At 46.1% G+C, this 19,064-nt stretch overlaps 1 pseudogene; it reads left to right on the top strand.

Moving 5' to 3' along the window:
- Nucleotides 1-12,378: 12,378 nt before the first annotated feature.
- LOC127211941 (ATP synthase subunit ATP5MJ, mitochondrial-like) lies at nt 12,379-12,688 on the top strand (annotated as a pseudogene).
- Nucleotides 12,689-19,064: the final 6,376 nt, after the last annotated feature.

Raw genomic sequence — 19,064 nt, 5'->3', positions numbered from 1 at the left:
ACATGTATATATACACACATGCATGCACACACACAGGGGCACACACATGAACACATGCGTGCACAGACACATGTATATACACACATGCATGCACGCACAGGGGTGCACACACAAACACATGCATGCATAGGCACATGTACACACACACACACACACACACACACGCATGCAAACACACATGCATGCACACACTAAAAGCACTGTTTATAATCAGCCTCTTAATGTAGGATTCAGGTAGATTTGATAACTGTGGTGTGTGTGTGTGTGTGTGTGTGTGTGTGTGTGTGTGTGTGTGTGTGCGTGTGCGCGCTGGGGATGAAAAGCAGCCTGCCTAAAGAAAGAGTGAGTTCCGGGACAGTCACACATAGAGAAACCCTGTCTTAAAAAACAAACAAGCAAACAAACAAAAACAAGAAAAAGCAACAAGACAAATCTAACCATTGCAGTTGGAAACTGAGGAGATGGCTCAGTGGATAAAGTGCTTACCTTGTAAACATGAAGAACTGGGTTTAGCTCTCCCACACCCACGTAAGAAGCCAGGTGTGGTGACATGTGCCTATAATCCCACTATTAGGGAAGTGGAGACAGGAGGATTCTGGGGTTTGCTGACCTAGCCCAGATGGCAAGACCAGGTCCAGTGAAAACTCTATCTCAAAAAAATAAGGTGGAGAGAGATAGAGAAAGACACTCAACTTCAACCTCTGGCCTCTACACGCATGTACTTGTACACACACGTGCATGCATAGGAGCACACGCACACACATAAGTAATTTTGGGTACTATAAAAATAAACTAAAAATATGTCACTGGTTATAATAATGTGCTACACTGGAGTACTGAAGAAAATGTGTGCTTTTATTCAGACTGTGCTGCCAATTAGCTATGATTCTGCACAGGCTACCTCATGTGAGTGCCGTGTGTGTGTGTGTGTGTGTGTGTGTGTGTGTGTGTGTACACTAGTTGCGGTTACATGAGGAACCAAAGTGATTCTATGGCTGCTATAATTCAAATAATGCATGATTTCTCAGAAAGTACACTTACAGGTGTAGAAGAAGAACATTTCCCTAGGTTTTTAATTGTGGTATCTGTCATACAAAACAGATTAGAAAAAAAAAAAAAAAAAAAAAAAAAAAAAAACCTGCGCCTGGCAGCACGACCCTGTAATCCCAGCTACATCAGAGACTGAAACAGGAAGGTTGCAAACTCAAGGCCTGCCTGGGCTACAGGGTGAGTGCCAATCAACAGGGGCAGCTAAGAGAGATCTTGTCTCAAAATAAAAAGTACACAAAGGACACTAAGAAAATCTCTAGTACTAGAGAGAGAAAAAGAGATAATTATTAACATATATATTTCAGGGTCTGGAGAGGTGGTTCAGCTGTTGAGACCACTGGCTGCTCTTCCAGAAGACCTAGGTTCAACTCCCATACCCACGTGTTGGTTCACAACTGTCTGTAACTCCAGTTCTAGGGGATCTGACACCTTTACACAGACACACATGCAGGCAGAACACTAATGCACGTAAAATAGAAATTGTTTTTTAATTATTCAAACAAGCAAACATATATAAATATATACTTCATGTATGCACAGCGAGTGAGGGAAGCCCAGACACTGAAGTGCCCCCCTTTAGACGTGGCTCTCAGCTTATTTACATCACATATTCAACAAAGAATCACTAAGTTTTAGAGAAAATGTAGGAATCTGAACGTAGAGGCACCCCTCCCATCCCAGTTCCGAGAAGGCAAACAAAGGGCAGATGGAGACCACGGAAGGGGACTTGTGACTGCAGTCGCGTCTAGCAGCACCCCCAGGCGGATGGGAATAAGACGCCCTCCCAGCTGTGGAAGAGAGGCGGGAGTTTTTGTCTTTGTCGGCCTATGCTTTGCTTTTCTGTAGACAGAAGAGGCAGACAGCGGTGCCCTGAGCTGCAGCTTAGATATAATGTGTTCAGCAATCCTTCATACTTTGGGGTGGCATGTCCCAGTCTGCCATGCAGGCAAGGTAAAACACTGAGTGGAAGCTTTCATAGTCCCCAAGGGACAATTCTTAGTGATCTCATCCCATGTGGTCTTTTTGTTTTATTTTATTCTTTTAAGATTTAGCATTTATTTATTATCATGTATACAGTGCTCTGTCTGCATGTACACCTGCAGGCCAGAAGAGGGCATCAGATCACATTATAGATGGTTGTGAGCCACCATGTGGTTGCTGGGAATTGAACTCAGGACCTCTGGAGGAGCAGTCAGTGCCCTTAACCTCTGAGCCATCTCTCCAGCCCCTCCAGCCCCCCCCCCATGTGATCTTTAAATGACTCTTTATTCTTCGTCAGCTATCCAGGATCTTGTGTCAACAGACATTTGCCAGCCACCAACTAAAACCGAGTACCTAGAACTTCATGGACTGACTATGAAAATGTGTGACCCAAGCCAGTAAGCAGTCTCATTGGCCTCATTCACAAGAGCCAGAACCAGACCATGCAGCTCGCCTTCGATGACACACCTCCAAACGTGCACGATGCACACAACAATGACCTCATACTGAAGAGCAATCATGAAGCTCCACAGACCTCTGACTGCCTAATATCCTGTACCCCATAGATTCTGGAGCTCTCTCCCAAATTATATTACCATCAGAGAAGGCCTTTATTAATAATTATTGACCAAAAGAAACTTCCTGTGAGCACTTTATCCGACAACACTGGTCAGAATGCATATGGTGTTCTTGCAAAGCTGAGTGTGGGTGATTAATCTTCAATACATTTATTGTTTCTTACTGAGAACTTCTGAACAAACTTGCCCACTAGTCCCCTACAGAGCACTCAAGAAAGCCAGGTGCCAGGAGGTGGGGCCTGCATCCCAACACTCAGGAGGCAGAGGCAGAGGCAGAGGTGGCAGATCTCTGTGAGTTCGAGGCCAGCCTGGTCTACAGAGAGTATTCTAGGACACCCAGGCTACACATAGAAACCCTGTCTTGAAAACAACAACACCACCACCCCCCTCAAAAAAAAAAGGCGGGATGGGGGAGCGGGAATCGAGAGAACCTATAAGCACTCGCTGCCTTCCCAACAGACCACGAGCCTCCTTACTACACACAACAGAGGCAGTAACTCACAATTGAGATACCTTTCTGGGTGGAGAGCCAGCATGGTAACCTCATGTATGCTGGCGCACAGGTTGCCAACAAGGCTACGTACCTGGCCCCCATGGTTAACTTCTTTAAACCATGAGTTTACTGTTGCAAGGTTAAAACTTTAGCACATCCAGAATTTGCAAACTAATACAAACTCTCATGGCAACCATATAGCAATATGGCAAATAATGTAAAATATCAGGTTGGAGTTTATTTCTTACATTTCTAAACATCTGCTGATTTTATAATTTTCCCTACCAGAGCCATGAAAGTTACAAAGAACTGGAAGTTCTCACAGCCTCAGTACATCTTATAAATTCCAACCATGTGATCTCTGAAACACCTCCAAAATTAATAGGATTTGCCATACTAAAAGTAGTAGTTTCCTTCAAAAGGCACCCAATCCATCCTTTAATAGCTCACAAAAAAAGTTGTTGAAATTTTTATTTAAGTTGTCAGGGTGGTATGTCTGCCTTCTTTGGATGTCAGGCTGTTGAAAGCCGGGTTACACAAAAGGGGTCTCCGGGGAGCAGAGGCTTCGCTTTATATATTTATTCCCAGAGCCCGCCCTTCATCTCCTTTTTGCTTTCCAGATTGATCCAATTTTTGTGCTTCCTGGAGAGCACTGGGTTCTAATCAGCAACATCGGGAAGAGCCGGAACAAAGCGAGATGAGAAAAAGCAGAGTCCTCCATGCTCCAAAGCAGCGAGGGTAGCCCCCAGCCTGTCAGCTCTTCACAGTTTTGGGGTGCTGTACCAGAACTTCACGTGGTCCTGTCCTGTGCCGCTGTGGGGACTTCCACACCTCATCTGTAGGCTCTGCAGCGCCCCTTGTGTAGGCTACAGAAATGACAACAGAGAGATGAAACAGGATGCTAAATTTCCCAAGCCCGCTTTCCTCCCAAGGTTGCCCGCTCCTCCCTCTTACTGCAGGCTAAAGGTGTGTTCCTCTTCCTTTAAGCTAAAGCCACCATGCCAGCTCCCCAAATATGACTCAGCTCCCCAAAATAAATAAGACACATGTCATTCTATTGGACAGCCAAAAAGGAGCCAGTACGTCTTTTTTTTTTTTTTTTTTTTTTTTTTTTTTTTTAATTTTATGTGCCTTGGTGTTTTGCCTGCATGCATGTCTGTGTGAGGGTATCAGATTTTGGAGTTATAGACAGTTGTGAGCGTTCATGTGATTGCTGGGAATTGAACCTGGGTCCTTTGGAAGAGCAGTCAGTACTCTTAACTGCTGAACCATCTCTCCAGCCCCCAGTATTTCTTTATTTACTTACTCATTTTTACATGTTTGGAGAATTTAATACAGGAATACTATATATACACAATTTCCACCCCACTCTCTCCCACCTCCATCTCCTTCTGTGTCTCACACTTCTCAGAGTACTTGCCACTGCCTACTAAGACACCAAACACATTAATACTTGAGGCATCGGCAGACAGTTCCCCACTTAATGAAAACCCTGAGCTGTGTGGCAGCAGGAGTCCACACATCCACGCCTACTTACTTCTGCTTCTTCAGAAATCTGGGCGCTTGGACGACGGCAGGGTGAGGGAGCTTGAAATACAAGCCCATTGACTGAGTAGATGGGTCATTCCGTATGATGAAGGACCTTCCACAGGCCCATCAGCAAGAAGCCAACCAGGTACAGGGCAAAGAGGCCAGGCACAGGCGAGGCAGCTGCGCCTAGGCCAGTCCTGCCCTTGCCTTGTCTTGAAGACCCTGTAAAAGCCAGACTTGAAGAAGTCCAGAGGCACCCTGTCCGCCTGCAGACAGCCCAAACCAGGCCTGTCTCTGTCCCCACTTTGTTAGGGCTCATAGGGCCTTCAGGAGGAAGCTCTCACCTAATCCTCACCAACCTGCCACAGTGTGGCTGAGGTGGGACCCTGCAATGAGTGAGTGCATCAGGCAAAAGCAAAGCTTATGTGGCCAACATCACCCTGCTCTTTCCCTTAGGCCCGCCCCTTCCTGCCAGGCCACCCCTTCACAGCTTCTGGTGCTACCCTTCCTTGGCCAATGTTAGTTGGGTTCTAGATCTCACCATGGGCAGCGGGTAGGGTTTTCTGTACCCCAAAAAGGCTTTTGTCCAACCTGGCTGCCTAGTGCTCTGCCAAGATGCTAATAAAATAAACCAACAAATACAAACACGAGTAGACACAGAAATAGGCGAGTAAGTAGAGGAGAAGATGAATGGCCGGGTGAAGACACTCCATGCACAGTTACTGGAGGCTGCGTTCGCTTCTGCCCCTGAGAGGAGTGGTCGTCTCCATAGCAACAGTGTTCTATCAATAGAAGGGCCAGAGAGAACTGGGAAGGAGGCCTCGGAGGCCCAGTCCTGGGCTGTCAGCTTTCTAAGAACATTCTTATCTGTAGGGAGGGTGTCGGACACAGGGAGGTACCCCCTAAGCAGGGATGGGCGGGAGTGCTAGTTTTTGGTCACCCACTGGATATTTTTTCACTGATGGGACTCCCTGGCGTGGTTTTGGTATACACAGAAGTAGAAAGTCCTACTTTCCCTTGGAGCTTTCAGTCTCACAGGCCTAGAGAGCTCAGGGGCTCCAGGGAGACCAATAATACCCTTAACTCACCGCATGCCAGGACCTGGGTAAAGAGCCGGGCACATTCCTGCTTACTTCTTAACAAGGAGATTGACTGGGCATTGAACCCAGGGCCCCACCAGAGCTAGACAAGCACTCTACAGCCGAGCTCTAGCCTCAGCCCTAAATAAGCAGGTTTTTCCCCCTCTAAAAAGTTAATATTACAGTAACATAGCAACTTGAATAGTGTTCTAGAAAACAATGGTGAATAGCCAGTTCTGTCTGATGGCGTAAACCTGCTTCCAAAGAGGTGGCAGTCAGCTGGTGGCCCTGCAGGTTAGGGCAGCAGTCACATAAGGAAGAAAGAAAACACTAGGTTAAGGGCAATGTACAGGCACAGACTGCTGGTTACAGGTGAATCACTCAACGAGCTGAGAACCAGGAGTTATAAGTCTGGAAAAATAAAACTGGGACTAAACCCTGGAGGGCTTTAGTTGTCTTTGGGACTTTGATTTTTTTTCCCCCTTGTTGGGGAACACACTGGTCTGTTTCAGAATCATCTGGAATGTCCCAGGTGACAGCCATGTGTGGTGGCACACGCCTTTAATCCTAGCGCTCAGGAGGCAGAGGCAGGTGGATCTCTGTGAGTTTGATGTTTAGCCTGGTCTACAGAGTGCGCTCCAGGTCAGCCTGGACTACATAGTGAGACCATAAAGGAAATGTTTATATGTGCTTACCAATCCTGATGGAAACTAATACAGATGGCTTCATATCTCTCTCTCCCTCTCTCTCTCTCTCTCTCTCTCTCTCTCTCTCTCTCTCTCTGTTTTTTGAAACAGAGTTTCTCTGTGTAGCCCTGGCTGTCCTAGAACTCACTCTGTAGAGCAGGCTGGCCTTGAACTCAGAGATTCTCTGCCTCCCTAGTGCTAGGATTAAGGTGTGCACCACCACTGCCTGGATGAGTCACTAGTTTGTTTTTTTTGTTTTTTTTTTTTTAAGATTTATGTATTATAGCCGGGCGAGGTGGCGCATGCCTTTAATCCCAGCACTCAGGAGGCAGAGGCAGATGGATCGCTGTGAGTTCGAGGCCAGCCTGGTCTACACAGCGAGTCCAGGACAGCTAAGGCTACACAGACAAACCCAGTCTCGGAAAAAAAAAAAAAAAAAAAAAAAAAGACAAGCAAAGCATGGCTCCTTGTAATAGCTGTAGTTTCTGGGCAAAAGCTCCCTCCTGGAGGTGGAAGTCACCCCAAGCTAGGTCTGTATACACTGTGCTGTGTGCCCCACACTGGCTGGGCAGATGTCTCAGGAAAGTTCTTGAAGATGCTTGTTTATATTAACCCTCTTTTCTGAGAGAAGTATGCACGCTCCATCAGTGACGGATTTGCAGTGGCTTTGTTCTTTCCCCCTTTTTTGTTCAGTCTGAGACCACAGGCCATGGGATTTATACATGTCTCCTGGATTCCAGGTCCCATTTAGCAGGCAACGAAGATGCTGACAACTTGTCTGCTCACCCTTACCCAAAAGCCTAATCAGTGACTTTTAAAAACTAAGATTTCTTTCTTTTTTAAAAAATATTTTATTTATTTATTATGTATACAGTGTTGAAGGCCAGAAGAGGGTATTAGATCACATTATAGACAGTTGTGAGCCACAAAGTGACGGCTAGGAATTGAACTCAGGACCTTTTGGAAGAACAGGAGAACAGTCAGTGCTCTTAACCTCTGAGCCATCTCTCCAGGCCCCAAGATTTATTTCTTTTTCTTTTTTCTTTTCTTTCTTTCTTTCTTTCTTTCTTGAGACAGGGTTTCACTGTGTAGCCTTGGCTGTCCTGCACTCACTTCGTAGGCCAGGCTAGCCTCAAACTCAGAGATCTGCCTACCTCTGCTTCCCGAGTGCTGGGATTACAGCCGTGCACCACCATGCCTTGCAAGATTTATTTTTATTTTTTATGTGTATACATATTTCATCTGCATGCATTTATTCCTGTGGATGCACAAACCTGGGTCTTCTTCCTAACAGCTGAGCCATCTCTTTGTCCCCAGGGCATCCAATTTTTAATTCTATTTGATACTAATTACTTGGAGTTAGTATTAGACCCTACTGGTCAAAGGCTCATTTTCCTAAGACTAATGTTTCAGACACCAACCATGAGCGCAAGGTCTCTTAATATTTCTGACCTCCTGGTTGTAAATCAGAGGTCATCACAGTCCCCTTCTCACTGGAGATTAAAGGCATATCACTCAAAAAACAATGGTCTGGGCTGGAGAGAGATCTTCAGTGCTTAATGGTACACTCTGCTCTTGCAGAGGACCTGAGTTTGATTTCCAGCGCCCATGAGGTGACTGACAAACACATAGAATTCCAGCTTCAGGAGGAATCTGATGCCTCCCCTGTGGGCATCTGCACTCATGTCTATACACATGCATGTGAGTAAAGCAAACCCTTAAAGGCGGCGGGGCTGTGTGTGTGTGTGTGTGTGTGTGTGTGTGTGTGTGTGTGTGTGTGTGTGCGCGCGCGCGTGCGTGCACTCTAGGGACCCTGTGCCAGGAACCAGAAAAAAGGTCAGATATGTATCATTTCAAAATGTCACAGCCAGACACTATGATAGAGCAAAAAGATAGTCACGCAGCTGTGGACAGAAATAAATTCTGAGTCTCAGCTTTTTTCTTTTTTCTCCTTCTATCTGTGTGGCCTTAGACATGCTATTTAGCTTCTTTCTGGCTTTATTTATTTATTTTCTTCTTTAGACCTGTAATTTGTGCTCACAATAACTACCTTTTAGGGCTGTCACAAGGAGGGAATGTGTGCATGTGCGTGAGATAATGCGCTTCAAGCTCAGAGCTCAGTGCCCCCACACATTAGCAAGCCCTGTGTGAGCGGCAGTGTGGCTGCCTCTGCTGCCTCTCTCTCGCCCTCCATCCACGGAAAGCCCATGCTTCTGTGGGGCCGCAGGCTCAGCTCTCTCCCTCTCACTGGAGTAAGTGATCCAGTTTCCTAGGTTCCTACTGACCCACAGTTTGGGACAGGAACTGAGGAATCCGTAGCAGGTAGAGACATGAACTTTTTGATAATGCCCTGGGATGTGTTAAGGTGTAGGACAAGTGGGCCAGTGATGACTTACTTGTGACTGCTGCCTGGACAGAGGGGACAGGGCAGGCAGCAGGACATCCTCTTTTCCCAAGAGAACCTTTCTATCTAGTGCTTTGTTCAGCTGGAGTCCAGCAGCAGTTAACAACTCTCCCAGTTTGCTCATATTACATCTGAAGAGCCAGTGTCTTCCAAATCTTCTTGGTCCAGGCAAGTCAGGACAGTTGGACATTGTATGTCTGTGTGCTGGGTTTCTGGTCACTGGCAGTGTGCTTCAGTAGATGTCACCCCATTGCAGCGGCCAGAAGAGCTGAGCTGGGAGAGCATGAGGCTGGAGAAAGCCATCCCTAGGTCTGGACCCCAGGTTGTTTCACTTTGGGCATCAGAACAGATTATCTGACTATCTTGAACCTGGATTTCTTCATCCGTAAAGACATATCCTATTCTTTGCTGAATTTGTAATGAACTTGTTATTTATTTTTTTAAAGATGTATTTATTAATTATGTGTAGTGTTCTGCTTGCGTGTACACCTGTACACCAGAAGAGGGCACCAGAACTCACTATAGATGGTTGTGAGCGACCATGTGGTTACTGGGATTTGAACTCAGGACCTTTTGAAGAGCAGACAGTGCTCTTAAGCTCTGAACCATCTCTCTAGCCCCAACTTCTTATTTGTTAAACTAAGTGTGCACACAACACTTGTGGTGTTGTAGGACCCGCAGTGAGCACCCATTCTTTCTCCCAGACTTCCTTTGGGGTACTGTGTCTCTAAGCATTCCTGGAGCTTCACATCAGGGAAGGAAGGTGGCTCTTGGGCAGTAGGGGGCACTGTCACCACTAGTCCATTTTTCCTCGCTTCCCTGCACCCCACCCTCAGAGGCATACCGACCCTAAGCATGCACCTGCCTTTAGCTTATGTAATGTGCCCCACATGCTTTCCTCGATGTTAAATATATCTGGGCCATTCTCTGTCCTGTATATTTAATTTATAATCCTTTTTACTCTAGGGGCTTCCTGAGGTGCCAGAGGGACTTAAATGTTTATTCTCAGCATTATTCAACCCCAAATCAACTAATTGCTCTGATGAACTGTGTATTTCTATCCCCATTTGCTTGACTGGACTGGAAACAATGCTAGGCATTCACCTTAGATTTATTTGTAAAAACTCTAGACAGATTGAGAATTACAGAGCTCCTTATGCTGTCTCTTAAAATAAATATTTCTGATTCAACCAGGAGTCAAAGAGGAAAAAGCCACAACCCTGGCACGGATTGCCTAAGTTAAGGCGTGTTTTCAAAAGTGGCGAGGGAGGCCGCCATTGCTGTATGCGCTAAAGAAAGCTGTTCCGGCCTTTCCGTGGAAGGAGCTGTTTGTGAAAAGCAGTTCCAGTGTTCTCAGCGAGAGTTGTTGTTTATCTACAGTAGGCTCAGGGAGAAAGAGGGCATTAATCAAGTATTTTCAAAATTAAATTTCCAGAGTTCTTAACAGTGTTAAGTGTCCCAGAGACTCCATTTATCAAACAGTGTGGACTTAATGACCTCATGCCTTCTGGGGCCCCTGGTTCATCCGATGGATTGTGTATGGCAGGCATGCTATAAGCTTGTATGTGGTGAGACCCTTCCATGTTTTTCAGTTTACACAGAATTTTACTGTTTTCTTTTTAATACCTAACAAGATAAATATGAAAATATTTCCATAAAAATAGCATTATGTGTGAGGTTTCAAAATGCAAATGAGTTTTGTAAGATTCTCCTAGTTGGCATTTTCTAATAGGTAAATATTTCTAGTTCTAGGGCATGAAATAGTGTATTGATCTACCTAGAAGGCCCTGGGGGCTGGGGAGATGGCACAGTCAGTAAAATGCATGTCACATCAGCAAAAGGACCTGAGTTCAAATCCCAGCACCCACCTGTCTGCAATCTCGGTGCCAGGGAAGCAAAGACGGGAGGATCCTTGGAGCTTGCTCTCCAGCCAGCCTAGGGAGTGGGGTCAGAGAGAGACCCTGACTCAAAACAATAATGTGGAAAGTGATAGCGATAGGCATCCAGTCTCTATATGTATGTACACACACATACACACACACACACACACACACACACACACACACACACACACACACACACACACGCCCTCCACTCCAGGGCGACCCAGCCTGCAGGACAGAGGGATGTGTGTGTGGCAGTGCTATGCTCCACATGAAGGTATTGAAACAGTTTGGCTCTGAGCTGCTGTTGAAATCTGGTCTTCGGTGGGCAGAGGCCTGAACAGACACATCGGAGCAGCAGAAGAATGCAAGATACACATGTAATTTCAGATCCTCCAGCAGCCACATTAAAACAGTGAGGAGCCACAATAAAAGGTGGCTTAACTATTTCAATATGTATTCTATGCAAAATTTTGGAGCTCTTTGCATTCTTTTTTTTTTTCTCCCCCATACAGTATCTTTGAAATCTGGTATGTATTTTATACTGTCAGCATATCTCAGTGTAAACTTGCCATGCAGGCAGGGCTCACAGGCCACAAAGGGGGACACAGAACGGCAGCTTGGCAGAATCCTGGTGGCACCTGGAAAGCTTGGCAGAATCCTGGTGGCACCTGGAAAACCAGTGTAGCCTATTTCTTGTGACAGAGGTGAGAGAGAGAGAGAGAGAGAGAGAGAGAGAGAGACAGAGACAGAGACACACAGAGAGAGAAAGACAGAGACACACAGAGACACACAGAGGCAGAGTACTTCCTCCTACCTCCCTTCCTTTCGGCCCCACCTCTCTCTATGAGACCATGTAATGGATGCTAACATCATGCCAGGTGCCAGACAGCATGGTGGGCATTCCAAATGCATTATCTCTGCCCTGTAAGAATCACAGGCCTCAGCCTATAGTTCAAGTAAATGAAACAGTCAAATGGGAGCAATATAGAGTAGTGGTTAGAGCAGGCTTGAACTCATGCACATTGCTCCTGTCACTGGGAGCCTTGGGGAGGGCTGTCTTCATGAGAAGTTTCCTTGTTTCTCACAGACATATAGTATGTGATACACGTGAAGACACACATGCAAAGTTATAAGCAGTCATTTCTTTTTTTTTTTTTTTTTTTTTGGTTTTTCGAGACAGGGTTTCTCTGTGTAGCCTTGGCCATCCTGGACTCACTTTGTAGACCAGGCTGGCCTCGAACTCACAGCGATCCGCCTGCCTCTGCCTCCTGAGTGCTGGGATTAAAGGCATACAGCACCCCATCCGGCTTACTATTTCTTTTTTAAATAATTTTTTTTTTTTAGAGACAGGGTTTCTCTGTGTAGCCTTGGTTGTCCTGGACTCGCATTGTAGCCCAGGCTGGCCTCGAACTCACAGTGATCCACTTGCCTCTGCCTCCATTTCCTTGAGTGGTGGGATCAAAAGCTTGTGCTACCATGCCCAGCACATTCGCTAATATCAGTGTCAGCGCACGCCTTTAATCCCAGCACTCGGGAGGCAGAGGCAGGCGGATCGCTGTGAGTTCGAGACCAGCCTGGTCTACAAAGTGAGTGTAGGACAGCCAGGGCTACACAGAGAAACCCTGTCTTGAAAAACAACAACAAAAAACATTAGTGCCATATTGTGTGGCCTGTGGCCTTGGTCTGCGGAGATGCTTCAAAGCCTTATTAAGAATGTCTGGGTCCCAATGAAGCCCTAGTATACCCAGGTTTACGGGGAAATTTGGGTAGGAATGGGTCTAATGACCTTCATCTTTTATAAAATCAGGAGTGCTGATAAAAGAAGTAAAGCTTTGACAGGCTCCAGCCCTGCACCTGCCCATGGCCACCATTAACCGCTCCATGTGTCCACTCAAGATGAATCGTGTCGGCTAAGCTTAAGCAAACTGTGTTAGATGGACATGGCCCATCGCTGTACACTTGTCTAAGTACCATTACAATGTGGCATTAATAAATGTGAGAAGCACCAAAAACAAACAAACAAACCCAAAACATTAGTGTCATTAGTAGATAAATGTGGAATACAGCATTTGTATGCATTATGCAAATATTACTATATGAGTGAGGCTCAGAGAAGTTAAGCAGCTCAGCCTAGGCTCTCATCTCCTGTCATTGTTTTTAGTGTTTCTTCCTACTTGTCCCCTTTTACAATACAGAGTTAACTCTGTAGCATGAAATGAAATGGACTCTTGAGAAGTAAGTTCTTTTTAAAACTTTAAAAATTACAGCAGTATTACTTTTGTTTGTGTGGGTGCATGCTCGTGCGTGCACAGGATGGAGGAAAGAGTGGCACAGCCCACTTGTGCGGGGCAGAAGGTGACCCCCTGGAGTTCTCTCCTCTCACCTTTTATGTGGTCTGGGGATCACACACAAGTTGTCTGGAGATAAGTTCTTTTTTCAAGGATTTATTTTATTTTTAAATTATGGGTATGTGCGTATCTGGATGTGAGCATGGCACCTGTATGCAGGTCTTCACAGAGGCCAGAAGATGTTGCAAGCCCTGGTGTCTAAGTTACTGGCAGTTGTAAGCGAATTGACCTGGGTGCCCTGAGAGAGCAATATATGCTATTAACTGCTGAGCCATCTCTCCAAACCCCTGGAAAGGTAAATTCTTGGGATCTGCCATTCTTACAGAAACAAAATTTGGGGGAGGGTTTTTGTTTTGTTTTTAAGATTTATGTATCTATTGCGAATACAGTGCTCTGCCTGCACATACACCTGCATGCCAGAAGAGGGCACCAGATCTCATTATAGATAGCTGTGAGCCACCATGTGGTTGCTGGAGATTGAACTCAGGACCTTTGGAAGAGCAGCCAGTGCTCTTAACCTCTGAGCCATCTCTCTAGCCCTGGGTTTTTTTGTTTTGTTTTGTTTTGTTTGTTTGCTTGCTTGTTTAATTCTAAGAGGTCAAACAAGCAACACACACAGAAATAGGAAAATTGATTGTTTTCCCTTTTTGTTTGTGTGCATGTTGTATGTGTGTTGTTCTGGGTGTATATGGAGGTGTATGTGTGTGTGCGTGTGTGTGCATGCATGTGCATGTGTGCGTGTATGTGTGCTCGCAGAAGCCAGAGGGTGACCTTGGATGTCTCCCCTCCGTCAATCTCAACCTTTACTTTTTTAGGTCTCTCAGTGAACCTGAAGCTCGCTGCCTGGGCTAGACTTGACTGGCCAGTGAGCTTCAGGCTCTGTCTTTCTCTGCCCCCTGAACACTGGGGTTACAACATATGCTAACCTGCCTGGCTTCTTAAAGATGGCTTGTGGGGATCCAAACTCAGGTCCCTTATGTGACAGGCGCTTTACAGACTGAGCCATCTCTCCAGCCCAGGAAGGCTGGGTTTAATTGCTTTGGCCTTTTTGCTCTTTTGATTCTGATTTTTACTAGAGATTTTTACCTGTCATGCCATGCCTGTCATGTTAAGCCACCTTGTCCCTGTCACAGTGACATTAAAGGTTATATTCTTTCCAATCAGTAATATATTTACATGGGTATGGGCTTTTTTTTTTTTTTTTTTTTCTGAAGAAAATAAAAGTCCCGAAGTTTATAGAAATTTGACAGTACTGTCAAAAATGCTCTGGGCCTCACAGCACAGGCCTGCAAGTCCAGCCATTCAGGAAGCTGCCGCAGGGGGACTACAAGCTTGGGAGTAATTTAGTAAGACCCTGTTTCAGAATAAAAAGTAGGGGTGATGAGATGGCGCAGGGTAAAGTGCTTGCACCCCAAGAGGAGGCCCTGGGTCTGGATCCTCAGCGCCCATGTGATAAAGCTGGGTGCGATGCATGCCAATGGCCCCAGCAATGAGGAGGATGCCATTTTAAAGAATGAAAATCCCAATTGTTCGATTTTACCAATAAAGACTCAGGAGCCAGATGCAGGTGTGGAAACCTGACAGCTCAGAGGGGCAGAGAAAGCACCCAGCTGACCTTCCTACTCAGCTCAGGTCCTGGAAGGAAAAGGCCAAAAGCTAAAAGCCAAAAGCTCAAGGCCAAAAGCTTGCTAGCTCAGCTGATGGTCCAGGAGGAGAAAAGTCACAAGCCCTAGAGCCAAAGAGCTAGAGTGCCTCTTCTTCTTCTTCTACTTCTTCTTCTTCTTCTTCTTCTTCTTCTTCTTCTTCTTCTTCTTCTTCTTCTTCTTCTTCTTCCCTGTCTTAAATACCCTCAACTCAAAGCCCCTCCTTTCTCCTTGATCCCTGTCAGCTGGTTTCTTGCTCTGCCTCTTGATTTAGGGTTAACTTTATTAAATCCTGTATACAGAAAGCTCTTGGATTAAAGATGTGTGTTAAGGCTGGACCACACCGAACAAAGGACAGGTTTTTACAGTTCACAGTCTCAGAGTTCGCAATGAGGCAGGAGGAAGATGTTGGATCAAACCCTGGGGCTTTCCTGCCCGGCAGGCTAGCCAACTAGTGAGCTATGAGACCCATGTTCAGTGACAGACTTTATTTTAAAAAGAAGGTTGAGCTGGCCAGTGGTGGCCTTTAATCCCAGCACTCAGGATGCAGAGGCAGTTAGCTCTCTGAGTTTGAGGCCAGCTGGTCTACAGAGTGAGTTCCAGGACAGCCAGGGATACACAGGGAAACTCTGTCTCAAAAAGAAATCCCCCTCTACCAAATGGTTGAAAAGTGATTGAGGAAGGCATCCCCCAAATAGATAGATACATAGATAGATAGAAAGAAAGAAAGATGGATGGAAGTAAAAAGAAGTCCAGAATTGAGTAGACACGAGGTACTAAGTTCTATCCTCAGTACTTAGAAAGTTGTTTAAATCATGCAATCAACAGTGCATACCATATGCATGTGTATAAACACTTAAAGACTTTTAAACAAATAAGCAAATACAAGCAAAACTAAAACTAACACAGCTGGGTCTCACTCAGCCAACATTCCACGACCCTCTACTAGGACAGAGTGCTTTGACCTGCTCCACAGGACGCCTTGTGCGTGACCCCGCCACAGCCTTCTGTGTGTCTGAGTGCACCTCGCACTTCCTCATCCCTTCACCCTCCAGCACTGCTGTGTGCCTCGTTACTTCAAAACTCAGGCAGAGGTCGGTTAATTCATCTGAACCCTGTTCCCGGGTTTGCAGGGAAGTCATTTCTGGCCTAGTGTTAGGATCAGGCATGTGGCTGGCCCCATGCATAATAATCACAACAGAACCCCATTCTACCACTTTAGACCTTCTGATTACACTGTTTGCTGGGAGAACAGCCAAGGTTATTGGCTTGGCTCCATCACGTCCTCCCTTTTCTTGGTCTTAGATAGTGGGTCCCTTAATCTCCCCCACAACCTGCTGCTTACCTCGCCTGGTTTCACCAGTCCCCAGCTGCCCGTGGACTTCAAACACATAGGTCACACCTCTCCTGCTTCTGTACCTGGCTACTTCTGCCCCCCTATAGGCATCAGCTGAGAACTCAGCCCCATAGGCAGGCCTTCCCAGTTGCTCAAGCACAGTGAGAGCTCCATGTGGGCTCCGCAGCATCTTGGGTTGCTCCCTCGCCTTCATCCCACTGGAATTATTTTAATGTCTGGCTTGCCAGCCAGAACGTGTGCCTTAAAAAGACAAGAATGCTGTCCTCTCCCTGAGGTGTTTTATTCTGGGCTCATAGTGGCCACTCCATAACTATTGGCTGTATGTACGTATGTAGGAGCGAGGCATTACATCCTGGGATGTTTTCCTGGGTCACCTTCATTGACCCAATTATAACGCAGTGTGTGTGTGTGTGTGTGTGCAGGTGCTTATGATGGTCACTGGTTAATGTGTCCACCTTGTTTTCTGAGATAGGGTCTCTCACTGAACCTGAACCTTAACACAGCAAATACTTTACTCACTGAGCCAGCACCAGTCCTGAAGTATATTATAAGTATATAATAAGGCATATTTCTATGTATCACCAAGCTTTTGTGGGAGGAGCACTGTTTTGATATTTTATATTAGCAATATATATACTTAAGAATAGAGACTTTGGGATTGGAGAAACACCCACACAGCAGCCCACACACAACCACATGTAACTCCAGTCACCAGGCACACTCACGGTGCATGCACATACATACATAAATACATGTGAAATACTCAGACTTTGAGAACAGATTTCCTGGTTAGAATCATGACTCTGAATCCTTGGGAAGTACTTAGCATCTCCGGGCTTTGGTTTTTTTTTTTTTTTTCATGGGTGGATGGGATGATGGTAATGTCCACTTTGAGGGCATGTGTGATGAGCATCATGTGTACAAATACATGTGAATGACTTCAGAGTTTCTGGTACACGTAAACACGCAGTGCCGTTACTATTATTAAATTATTAGGGGTGGGAGATGAACTAAAAGCAAAAACAAGTTTCATCCCGGAATCTGCTTGTCAGAGAGCGTTCCTGAGCAGTGCAGGCTTTCTGCTTCGCTCAACACTTGCTACTGTTTGGGGAAAGTGGCTCAAGTAGCTGAGTGCCAGCCAGGAAGGAGGACCTTTGACATCGGTGGGAGAGGGAGGCAGGATTCACTCAGGTGCTTCGCAACCATTTTCTGAGTGTCCAATAGTTGCTAGACATAAAGAAAAGACAGCCAGAGTCTTTCCTGAAGAGGCTGACCTCCTCCCCCCGCAAAAAAAAAAAAAAAAAAAAATCAAGAAAGGAAAAGGGAACAGGAGAGGCTGGAAGTGGGGTAGGAGGTGCAGTCAGTGGGTGTGGCCTGGCAGGGGAACTGAGCGAACAGATGCTGAGACAGGCTTTTCAAGCATCTTCTAGAGAGCCCTTCCCTCTGCCTCCTCAATGAAAACTTCAATAAGGCTTCATTGCTCAACAGAGAGCCCGGGGACGGGAGGAGAGCGGTATCTGGGTTACAGCTGCCAGGGGAAGGAGGCTCCAGGCAGAAAGCTTCCGGCAAGGGGACCAACCAGGGCATGGAACATTTAATGATTATAAACGACGCCCCTGTGCACTACATAATGCAAATCTCTTTACAATGAATATGGACTAAGCAGTACTAGCCAATGAGAAGCAGTGTTAGAAAACGGGGGCCCCTGGGAGAAAGGGGGCCATGTCTGAAGTTGGGAGTGAGATATGATGACCAAGCCACCCCATTACTTCGTGGTTAATTAGGCAAAGTGGGATGGCTCAGCAACTGGGACTAGCCATTTTGTAACGGTCTCTCTGCAGATGAGGATCGACTTTCTTAATCAAAAAAGTTCCAAGCAGGAGATTAATAGCTACAGAATATGAAGTTATTTCTCACCCCCCACCCCCAATAATTCAGTCAGTGAACAGGCAAAGGGAAAGTTTTCACATGAATACAGATAGTCAACAGATATGTGGGAAAATGTTCAACAGCCTTACCTATCAGAAAGTACAAATCAAAAACCACACTGACATCCTACTTTATCTCAGGCAGAACGGCGATCCTGAGAAAACAAACTGGGTTGCAGAGAGGGCTCAGAGGGCGAGGCATTGCCACAAAGCCCGACTACCTGCTCGGTCCACGTGGTGGAAAAAGGAACTAAGTTCCACAAGTTGTCATGTGACACCCCCGACATGCAATGTGGCATGTACATGTATGTATGTGTTTGTGCCTGTGTGAGCTTGAGCACGTACGCGCGCGCGCGCGCGCGCACACACACACACACACAGTGTAAAAAGGGTTTTGAAAGAGAAGTGAGGAAGTGCTGGCGGGAGTGGACTGTAGTGCAGTCCCTGCGAATGGCTGGGAAGACCCTTTAAAAAGCTGAGAGTGGAACTGCCACATGATCAAGTCACATCCCTCCCAGGGATGAACCCGGGGATCTAAATCTGCACTCAGCAGAGGTACCTGCAATCAGTGTTTATTGCAACGCTGTCCACAGCAGCCAGGTGATGGAGTCAGCCTAGCTGCCTGGTAACAGATGCGTGGATAAAGACAATGCGCACGCGCGCCCCATGAAGTCCCCTCCCATTTCCTGATTAAATTTGTTTAGCCAGCATACAAAATAACTGGCTTTACTATGGCAGTTCTATACATGCATGCCATTGCACTTTTGCCCATATTCACTCCACTTCCTCCACGCTATCTCCTTCCCCCGCTGTTTTCCCACCCCCTAAGCCCCCTTGTGCGTTCACATCTCTCTCACACAGTTAAGTTGTTAAGGTTAGACACTATATGCGAAAAATGTTACTTTCTTCTTCCCGCCACCCTCTCTTGCTCCCCTTCTGCCTTCCTCTTTCAACACCTTTCTTTGCTCATAGAACATAGTTAGGGTTTCTATTGCTGTGATAAAACACTGTGACCAAAGCCATAAAACAAAACTGAGGCGGAAAGGGTTTACTTCACCTTGCAAATTACAAATCCATTGCTTGGGGAAGCCAGGACAGGCG

The sequence above is a fragment of the Acomys russatus genome, chromosome 29, assembly GCF_903995435.1.
Source record: "Acomys russatus chromosome 29, mAcoRus1.1, whole genome shotgun sequence".
Classification (NCBI taxonomy): domain Eukaryota; kingdom Metazoa; phylum Chordata; class Mammalia; order Rodentia; family Muridae; genus Acomys; species Acomys russatus.
Note: the sequence above shows the minus strand (reverse complement) of the source record. Positions and strands in the feature narration are given on the sequence as shown.